General features: G+C 44.7%; 1 protein-coding gene across 2 annotated transcripts in view; it reads left to right on the top strand.

Annotated features, from left to right (window-relative positions):
- Positions 1 to 3,034: 3,034 nt before the first annotated feature.
- SLC7A10 (solute carrier family 7 member 10) overlaps positions 3,035 to 9,360 on the top strand; it is an 18,271-nt gene continuing 11,945 nt past the window's right edge. The window contains exon 1 of one of the 2 annotated variants that reach the window (XM_008635342.2): positions 3,035 to 4,398. The gene's annotated coding sequence lies outside the window, so the exon portion shown is untranslated. The remainder of the gene's footprint in view (positions 4,399 to 9,360) is intronic. The other variant, XM_017736425.1, reaches the window with a different exon arrangement.

Genomic DNA, 9,360 nt, shown 5'->3' with positions numbered 1-9,360 from the left:
AGCACAGTGATACTGTTTTCCTTCAAAGTGCAGTTCTTGAAGTGTTTTGGTGAGAATTCAGCTTTCATTTAAGAGGTGAGTTTCAGTTCTCATAGTTATATTAAAAAACATCAAAACCCCATATCTGACCCCAAATGAACTCCCATAGTTCAAAAGCCTGAGGCAAAGTGAAAATATTGGATTTTTCAATAAGCCCCGTGTCCTAATTTTCACATCCTTACCACAGTTCCCAAATGGTTTAGCCCTACATGAGGTGCTGACCTCAGAGCAAAACTACATGCGTGTGTGTGCCTGGTCTGGGAAACCCATTCCAGGGCTAGGTCACAAAAGATCCTAAACATAATTAGAAAAACAACCGGAGATTTGAAAGGATGAGGGGGTTGGCATTCTCTTCACAGAAAACCATGTTTGGGACCCACTTCCACTAAGTCAGAGATGGAGCATGGCTGATAGGAGAGGCTGGACCCACTTCACACTCATGTTGCAACAGCTGGTTTGGGTTCACCCAACCTGGGGCCCGGCAAGTGTGGCCGCTTGGGTTGAGCATGTGCTCACAGAGGACAGGCTGGGCTCCTCGTCTGCAGCTCTGAGCTGTTTGTTTAAGGAGAATACTTTCTGGGTGCAACTATCTGAAGGACAAGGACCCGACAGCCTTCTGGATGGTTCTTTCATACAAACATTCTACTGCTTTTACTAGCAGCACTGCCGGATGTGTTACTTGACTGGAGAAATAAAAAGACACAGACATTTCTTCCTTTGGTTTTTTTATTCTCCTACCCTGTTTCCTATTTTTCTAGGATGTGGAAACTGCTCTCAACATTGTCCAAAAAAAAAAAATAATCATGACACTGGATAAGATCTCAGAAGTGATATATATATATTTCAGGATATTTTACTTGCCTTCTGTGTTTTGTAATTTTCTAAAATGACTCATAGGGGTTAGTAACAATTTTTAAACAAAAGCTGAGATTGTCATGGGATTGTCATACCAGCTATTCCATATTATTGTGAAAAGGAGAAAAAAAGGCAACAAACACCAAGAAACAAGAGATGACAAAATATCATGCTATGAAAATGTGCATCATGCTATGAAATAGTGCATATTGCATTTTCTCACCCCAGAGCTGCTCACCAAATTCCCTCCAGTTCCTGATGACCAAGACCTCCTGAAAACTGCTTCTCTGCAGGCAGTTTCTGACAGCTCATTTTCTGGAGCATTTCAGTATCTCCACCATATCTATTTTTAAACATATCCTATGCCAAGTGAAGTGAAGGTACTTTTTGGGGCACATTTACCATATTCATAGGCACATAGGCAGGTTTCCCTAAGAACATTCTATTGTCAGAAGGGGCGTAGCACTTCCATTCCTACGGATATGGCTTTTGCACCTGTTGTGAGTGCAAAATAATAGGAAATCCGTAATGAACTTGGAAGATAATTTTGTCCTTTTTTTTAATTCATTCATTAATTTAAAATTAATTACATTTTTAAAAATATGATTAGTTACTTAATTTACAAAAAAAATCCTGTGACTGTTTGTATGAAAGTATCATCCAGAAGGCTGTCTGGTCCTTGTCCTGCTCCTTCAAGATAGTTGCACCCAGAAAGTATTCTCCTTAGACAAAGAAAGTTCTGGCTGTTTCCAGCTCAGACAGAGTTGTGGACGAGGAGGACTGCTTTGGCAGTCTTACCGTAACAGGAGGCCATCATTCTAAGCCACGGACACCTTCTCCCTGCAGCCATTTGGATTTAAGAAAGAGCCCCACTGCCAATGCCCCTCACCGCCCATCATCCAGGCTGCCAGAGATGAGCCATGCCCTTTCCTGGAGGCAGAAAGATGAAGCACAGAGAGCTTCAGAGCTTTGACAATGCCAAGTGCAAGCATTTAAAAAACACATCAGCAACTGTTTATTTAGACTGCACTAGGGCACTGCTGTGCCAGATCACTGCTGCCACCTTCTCTCTGCAGTTACACCTCACCAGGACTTAGCTCTCTCTTCCCTGGGTTCCTCACAAAATGGCCAGATCATGCTGCTTCCCATGGTGCTGCTGAAGCTTCTCTCTCCACTTCCTCACCCTTCCCACTCCACGGCAGGTCTGTCCGTCACACCTCAGCAGTTGAGTGGGTACAGAAAACCAGGTGTGCCATCAGCTCACCCCCTCGCCAGCACAAAGCCACAGTGGAGATCAGGGAAGCACCCTGCCAGCACCACGCAGCACAGGTCTGCAGAGACACGCTGTAACATTGGATTTCCTGTCCATGATCAGTCTGAGGGATGCCATGCTGTGTTTGGATTGTATCCTTTCTTCATGTACTGACAAAATGGAAAGGTGACCCAAGGGATAGGGATGGAAACTGGCAGCCTGCTGAAGGATGGGCATTTTCATCTGGTCTTTGCTGCCAAAAATACCAGCAAGCCTGAGCTAAAGTGAACAAGGGTAGTGAGCAGGAGGAGGTGGCATGAAAGGAGTCAGAGGACCCCTTAGCAGTTATTCTGTCTTTGGGCATTTGTTCAGTACTGGAATGGCCAGAAAGGAGTATGGTTCCATCCCAAAGAGGCAGTGGAAACCTACAGATCTATCTTGGTAAAAAACACTATGTCTAAACTTTAGCGTGCTCCCCAAAGTACCACCAGCTCCTCCCAAAAGTGTAGTGTTTTCAGGTACATTGACCTGTGAAAAATGGAGATACACAGCTATGTATGCTGGCAGGTAGCAGATCATTTTTAAGGGGCTTTTTTAACTTAAGGCCTTTCTCCATATGTGCGCGTACAACCCTTAGAACACAGCAGTACCAAAGACTCATAAGGCTTTTCCTCCAGACCCTTCCCCATCCTCGTGGTCTCCTTTGGATTCTTTCTAATAGCATCATGGCTTTTTTGTATTGTGGTGCCCAAAACTGCCCCCAGCACTCGAGGTGAGGCCACCCCAGCCCAGAGTGGAGCAGGACAATCCCCTTCCTGGCCTGGCTGGCAGTGCTGGGCCTGATGCCCCCAGGACAGGGATGTCCCTCCTGGCTGCCAGGGCACTGCTGACTCAGATCCAACTGGCCATCGACCAGGACCCCCAGGTCCCTTCCCACAGCTGCTCTCCAGCCTCTCATTCCCAGTCCATCCACGCAGCCAGGGGTGCCCCCTCCCAGGTGCAGAGTCCAGCACTTGCCTGTGTTCAAACTTCACATGGTTGGGGATTCTCCATCTCTCTCATTTGTCTGGGTCTCTCTGCAGGGCCTCTCTGCCCTCAAGGGAGTCAACAACTGCTCCTAATTTAGTGTCATCAGCAAAGCTCCTTAGTGTTCGTTTTGACCTGGGTCCAAGTCGTTAATGAAGATACTGAAGAGCACAGGGCTGAGGATGGAGCCCTGTGGAACCCCACTAGTGACAGGTCACAATCCTCATGTCACCCCATTCACTACAACTCTTTGTGCCCAGCCTGTGAGCTAGTTGCTCACCCATCATGTAACACACCCTGGCCCCACATGAAAAAAGAGCACCTGTGGTATCCAGCACTCCTTTTCTATACCCAGCACTGCCTCAACTCACATCATCTCAATTGTCTTATATTGTCTAATATTTTAGTCATACCACATTACAACTTTAAAATGTATGGCTGATGACTAAGTAGCACAGGTATTGCAAGTACAAAATGTTAATGGATTTCTAGTATTTCAGACTTTGAGATTGGCTTTTCAAGCATAATCTTAAATCCATCCTTGGTGGACAAGCACACCTTTTGGGCCCATCATTATAGACAGTGCTACTCTCTTGTTTCTTGACCTCCTAACCTCCCTGGAAATGGGCCTTGTTCAAATTCCTCTTAGGAGTGGATAAAAAATTTTCATTACAAAGTCATTTCTAACTCCTTTCAATAATACACTTATGCATGGCAGGTGAGAGCAGACAGTTGTGCAAGCTGAGCAAGTTCATGCCAGAAAACTCACAGATCCTCAGCTGAGACTTACCGTGCTTCAGCAGAGCTGAGCACACACTTATCGTCCTTGATTGCTGATAAATGGCAACACTTTTCCCAGGCTGTAATCAGAAAAAGTGCAGTCATGGAAACTGAAAAGGGGGTGGCACAGCTGTCTTTTTTGGTTGAGTGGGGGCTTTGGGCTTGTTTGCCTTTTTTTGAATAAATAGAAGAAAAATATTTACTTTCTTTTACCTCACTGCTAACCTATTTTTCTTTCCAGGTAATATAATTGGTTCTGGGATCTTTATTTCACCGAAAGGAGTTTTGGAGCACGCCGGCTCGGTGGGACTTGCTCTCATTATTTGGGTGCTTGGCGGCGGTGTGGCTGCCCTTGGCTCGCTGTGTTACGCTGAACTGGGAGTCACCATCCCCAAGTCAGGAGGGGATTATTCCTATGTCACAGAGATTTTTGGTGGGTTAGCCGGGTAAGTACCCTATCTCTATAAACTAGTTTGAAAACACATTTATATTATGTATTTGGTGTGGGAAAGCCATCTGACAACATTTATCAATAAAAATATTTTAGCAAAATCAATCTTTCTGTTCTCTGTTAGAAATAACAAATTGCCCCTACACAGACCTCTCGGTGCTGCTTTGCAAGGAAAGGTGACAGATGTTTTCACTTCCCTCACTGACTCAGTCAAGTCCATGACAGAAAAGAGTGATGCTGTGTCCGGGTGATAATTCCTGTGTGCCAATCATGAATGATCAGTGCCTTGTGTTGAAGAGCTTTACCCATCAGGGAGGCCAGGCTGGAGCTACTTACCAGAAACAAAGCAAAGCTGCTTCACTTACTGCAGCTGTACAGAATAACCAAGTGCTGTAAATACAAAGGGGGGAGGAATGCTAACTCAGGAAGTGATTTCTCTTTGAAAAGACTACTAATGGGGTAGTGTGGCTAAGGGAGGAAGGGACAAGTGAGAGGAGGTTATCTTTTTTATTTGAGTGTACACTTTTTCATGTATTCAACACAATAAATTAAGCTGTCAGCCTACAGGCTACTAGAGAAGCAGCAGAATGTTCTGACCAGCTCTCTTATTGGAAGTAGAGAGGCCATACCATGTACTGGTGGTTTAGTTAAGAAATTAGCATCAGTAGAGAAAACTAGAGAAAGAGTAAGGAAAATAAAAAAACCACCAAACCAGAGTATTCCTTCTCATGTGAGATGGAAAATTAGCTCATAACAGTTGAGCTGGCTGCTGAGCAAGGACAAATCAGAACAGGCATAACACAGGCAGTCTGTCACCCTATCCCACAGGCTGTCCTCTCATGCCTGCCTCAGCTCAGTGCCACACAGGCACTGGTCACCCTATCCCACAGGCTGTCCTCTCATGCCTGTGTGGCACTGAGCACAGCATTACAGACATCCTTGGTCACAAGGTACATTTCTGATGCTTTTTAGACTTAAGCCATTGCCTTATGCTGGTTCACCTAGTCTGTGTTTCTTCAGCTGATGGAATCTCTTCTCTGACTGCTGTCCTGCTTTGCACAGAAAATTACACTGACACCACAGAACAGATTGAGATAAAAACAACATTGGCTTGGTTAACCAAATCTCAACTCCACTGAGGTTTTTTCTTTCATGAGGGCAGGAGCTGCACAGCAAAGTTCCTGCTTCCCCAGGGCACTGCAGCAGGCAGGCAGCAGCTTCCCCACTGCCTACTCACGGGAACAGTGTCTGCAAGCAGGGACCAGGGAAATGAGAGTATAGAGCCCCACAAACAGTCACAAGTCCCATCCCTGGAACATCACTGTGAAGGAGGCCAGAAACATCAGAGTTCCACAAAACCAAAAGAATTGTGCTTTCTAGGGCAGAAAATGAAACTACTTAGAAATCAAGTACAACTAAACCCAGCTTTAAATTGTTCCTCAGCTCACTATTCCACATTCAGAGAACTTGCCTGGTTCCTGCAAACACCAAGCTATGCTACTGCTGTAACAAACCACACACCAGTTGATTGATCACTGCCCAGCATGTACCTGGGGACAGTCTCACCTTCCAAGGCGGGAAGTTCTGCTTGGGCAGCACTTACTTGGTGTCCAGGCTTCTAATGCACAAGCAGTATCAAAAAAGCACAACCTGTCCCCTGAAGGGAAGCAGTGCTCCCGTTCTTGCTGTGTAGAGACTTTAGCTCTTCTCTCAAGAAAAGAAGTAGTCCCACTAGGATGACAAAGTGTTGCATTAGGCAAAAGCCTTCAGGTAGGTTTTGGTGTAAAAAGGGGGGATTCGGTCATATTTTCCAGTAAAGCCAAACTGGGATTATGCCCTGCTGCTGAGCCACCACCTAAAGCCTGCAGCTTTGGGGAACTCTTAAAAGCACCTTCAGCTCCCCGCTTGGGAAGTGCCCATTCACCACTGGCAGTTGCACACAGGGTCCGAGCTTAAAGGGGTCTGCACTGTGCCTCCCTGAGATAAAAACCACTGTTTCTCTCTTTTGATTTAATCCTTCTACAGCAAAGTACATCAAACTCAGCACACAAAGCTTTAGTGCATCTGCCTTTCAAGTGCATCTCATTTTCTCAATGACCAATTGGATGGTTTGGTCTATTCACACAAAGATGTTTGTTATAAGAGCACATGCTGTACCTACCCAGACCACAACAGCTCCACTTCTGTAGTCTTGTCCCTGTCTCCCAAAATCCTCCCATTTATTATGTTTTACTCCATGGATATAAGGCACAAAGAAATACTATTTGATTATAACAGCCATTGGAGTATTACATGCCCCAGCTTCTGTGTCTGGCAGTATCGATAGCTGGTTGCATAACTTTTAATTTAAAAAGCCACATTGCTGGTGTGATTCAAGTAGGTGAATGGAATAACGGAGGCAGGGCAGGGCCATCTCCTGAGCTGGCAGGAGCCCTGCTCTGAGTCCAGGTCAAGGACAGCATGAAACACTGCTGAACAGTGGTGGTGATGGCAAACCTTGGTTGGAGACAACCCTGAGCAGAGACACTCCCCAGTTCCTCTGGCCAGGGGAGAAGGACGAGGTGAGGAAGGGTTCCAGTATTACTAGGCTCTGGTCTGGTACCAGAGAAAGACTCCTGATTTCATCTCCATTTAGAAATCATTTTGGTCTTAAATAGCATCTGTGTGCAAGCACACAAACTGCAGGGAATGTGTCACAGCCTGTGCTGTAGGAGCCATCTGAGCACAGCTCTTCTTACATGCATATGGGCTTGCAAATCTGTACGGGTCATAAAAAGAACATTACCCCAAATAGTAAATAAAAGGCTTAATATGTATTCTTGCAGAAGATAATGAATAAATTCAGCTTCATGAAAAACCCTCCAGTGCATTTCTGATCAGTACAACTTCTTCTGAATGCTCAGCAATAATGCTGCAGCTAACACAGCTGCTTCACCAGCAGAGACCAGTGACTGGACATATGTCCTTATTAAAATCAGTCAGCAGAGAGTTTTCGGCCAAAGCTTTGATAAGTGTCACTCTAAACTGCAAGTATAATATGCTTCAAATATACTTGTATGTTTCTTTTTTGTTATTGCAAAAATCTGAATCTTCCAAAGGCAGTGTTTCAGCAATGTAGGATAGCATTGTTAGTATTCAAACTGGCTCCAACTTACTTCAACCAGTTCAGTTTTTCCTGAACTGTACTAAGGTGAGTTGTACTATAGCAGCTGCTTCAAACTGTTTTCTTTTGCTAATGATGCACAAGTAGGGTACAATGGAATTTTATATTTTCACAGGCTGCTTTGAATCCATAACATTTAATATCTATGTGAGATCCTTGTGGGAGTACATGCACATCCCAAATAGATGTTTGAGAACTGATTTCACCAAGTCCACTAGACTCTTTAAGTCCCAGATCAAACCATGTTGTTTATTTCTTTCCAAAGGTGAGGAAATTTGTATGCAGAGATATCTGCAAAAAAATTCAGTTTTAGTCCAGCGATGACTGGTACTTCACACAAATGCCATACCTTCCCAAGAGTAGCACATGGCACCACATACTCCAGCCTGTTTCTAAAATGGGGGGATGGGCTCTAATTAGACATTGTCTCATTCATGTACACACTGATGGGAGTGTGTGCCATTAACTTCAATGAACTTTGGATCAGACTCAACAACCAAACACAGGGGAGGCCATCCAGCCAGTAGCTAGAATACAGGCAGGAATACAGGCAGGGAGGTTATTTTACCAGCTCTTTCACCACCAGCATGTGTAGGAGCTCAGATTTCTCATGCAAACTCCAATGTTCAGAAAAAAAACCCAACCAAACAACCAAAACCCCAAAACCAACCAAACATCCTTTTTCTTTACATTCAGCTGTCTCAAGCCTGTTATAAAGATCTCATCACTTCTCAGACAGCAACAAAAGAAGATTTAACTTCTGGTATTCTTGTAATCACAGTTACAGAGAAACTTTGCAAGGCTGTAGGGTGGAGTTCCACCTCCCAACATTCTCAGTGCCATAGCTCAGCCCTCAGGACAATAATTCCACCATTTTCCATCTGAGGAACAAAGTAATTCCAGGTATGCCTTGCTGTGGTCTCCCTGCCTCGAGCAAACACCCCCTCTCCACAAGCCATTTTACTCAGGAACAGCCATTCCCAGCCAGCTGGGCCTTCAGGTCCTCATCCTGCCCTGGCAGCCGCTGGCACTATGAGAACAAGGTGCATGCCAGCGATGCACCCTGGCCCCCACAGCTGGTTGTCTGGGGATGTGAATGTGATCTGAGTGACCAGTGTGAAGATCTTTTTCTCAGAAGTGGGTTTTGATTAAAACTTACCTGTAGAAACAAGATAAAAGTGGGCTTACACCTTAGGCAATCTTCCTTCTTGTTTTACTGCCATCTCTCTTGAGCTTCACATTTGACAGTGCTAAAATTATGCACTTGCTTTAATTTGCACTATCAATCCTGCATTTCAATTCCATGACTGTCATAAATAATCCATTCCTATTAAACCATATTCTACCCAATACCAGCTATACCACACTCCATATTACAACACAGAAACAAGGGCCAATTTTGCCTGAAATAATGTTTTCAGAGTCATTCTCCCCACTGAATGTTTTACACAGTTCTTGGCCTACATAATTTGTATGGGTGAAGGTAAACATAACAGGGAAAAACCTGTAGCCTCTGCAAAGGCCCTGCCAGTTGACAGCCGTACAAACCAACTTGACCTCAGTCAGAACCATCAGTATCCTAATCATATTCAGCAAATTGTTATTGCAGTCTTTAGGTCCTATTTATTCTTCAGTGTGGACCAGCTGAGTTAACTCAGCAAGCAGGATCTGCAGAGCTGTCCCAAGCTGGGTGCATCATCAACACCACCAAATATCACAAAGCAATCGCTGGAGAAAACTGCTCTGAACCACAATGAAAAACATTAGAAGTTGGGGGGGGGGGGGGGGAGGAGG

The sequence above is a fragment of the Corvus brachyrhynchos genome, unplaced genomic scaffold, assembly GCF_000691975.1.
Source record: "Corvus brachyrhynchos isolate BGI_N302 unplaced genomic scaffold, ASM69197v1 scaffold646, whole genome shotgun sequence".
In the NCBI taxonomy this organism is placed as follows: Eukaryota; Metazoa; Chordata; class Aves; order Passeriformes; family Corvidae; genus Corvus; species Corvus brachyrhynchos.
This window is presented reverse-complemented; position numbering and strand designations above follow the sequence as displayed.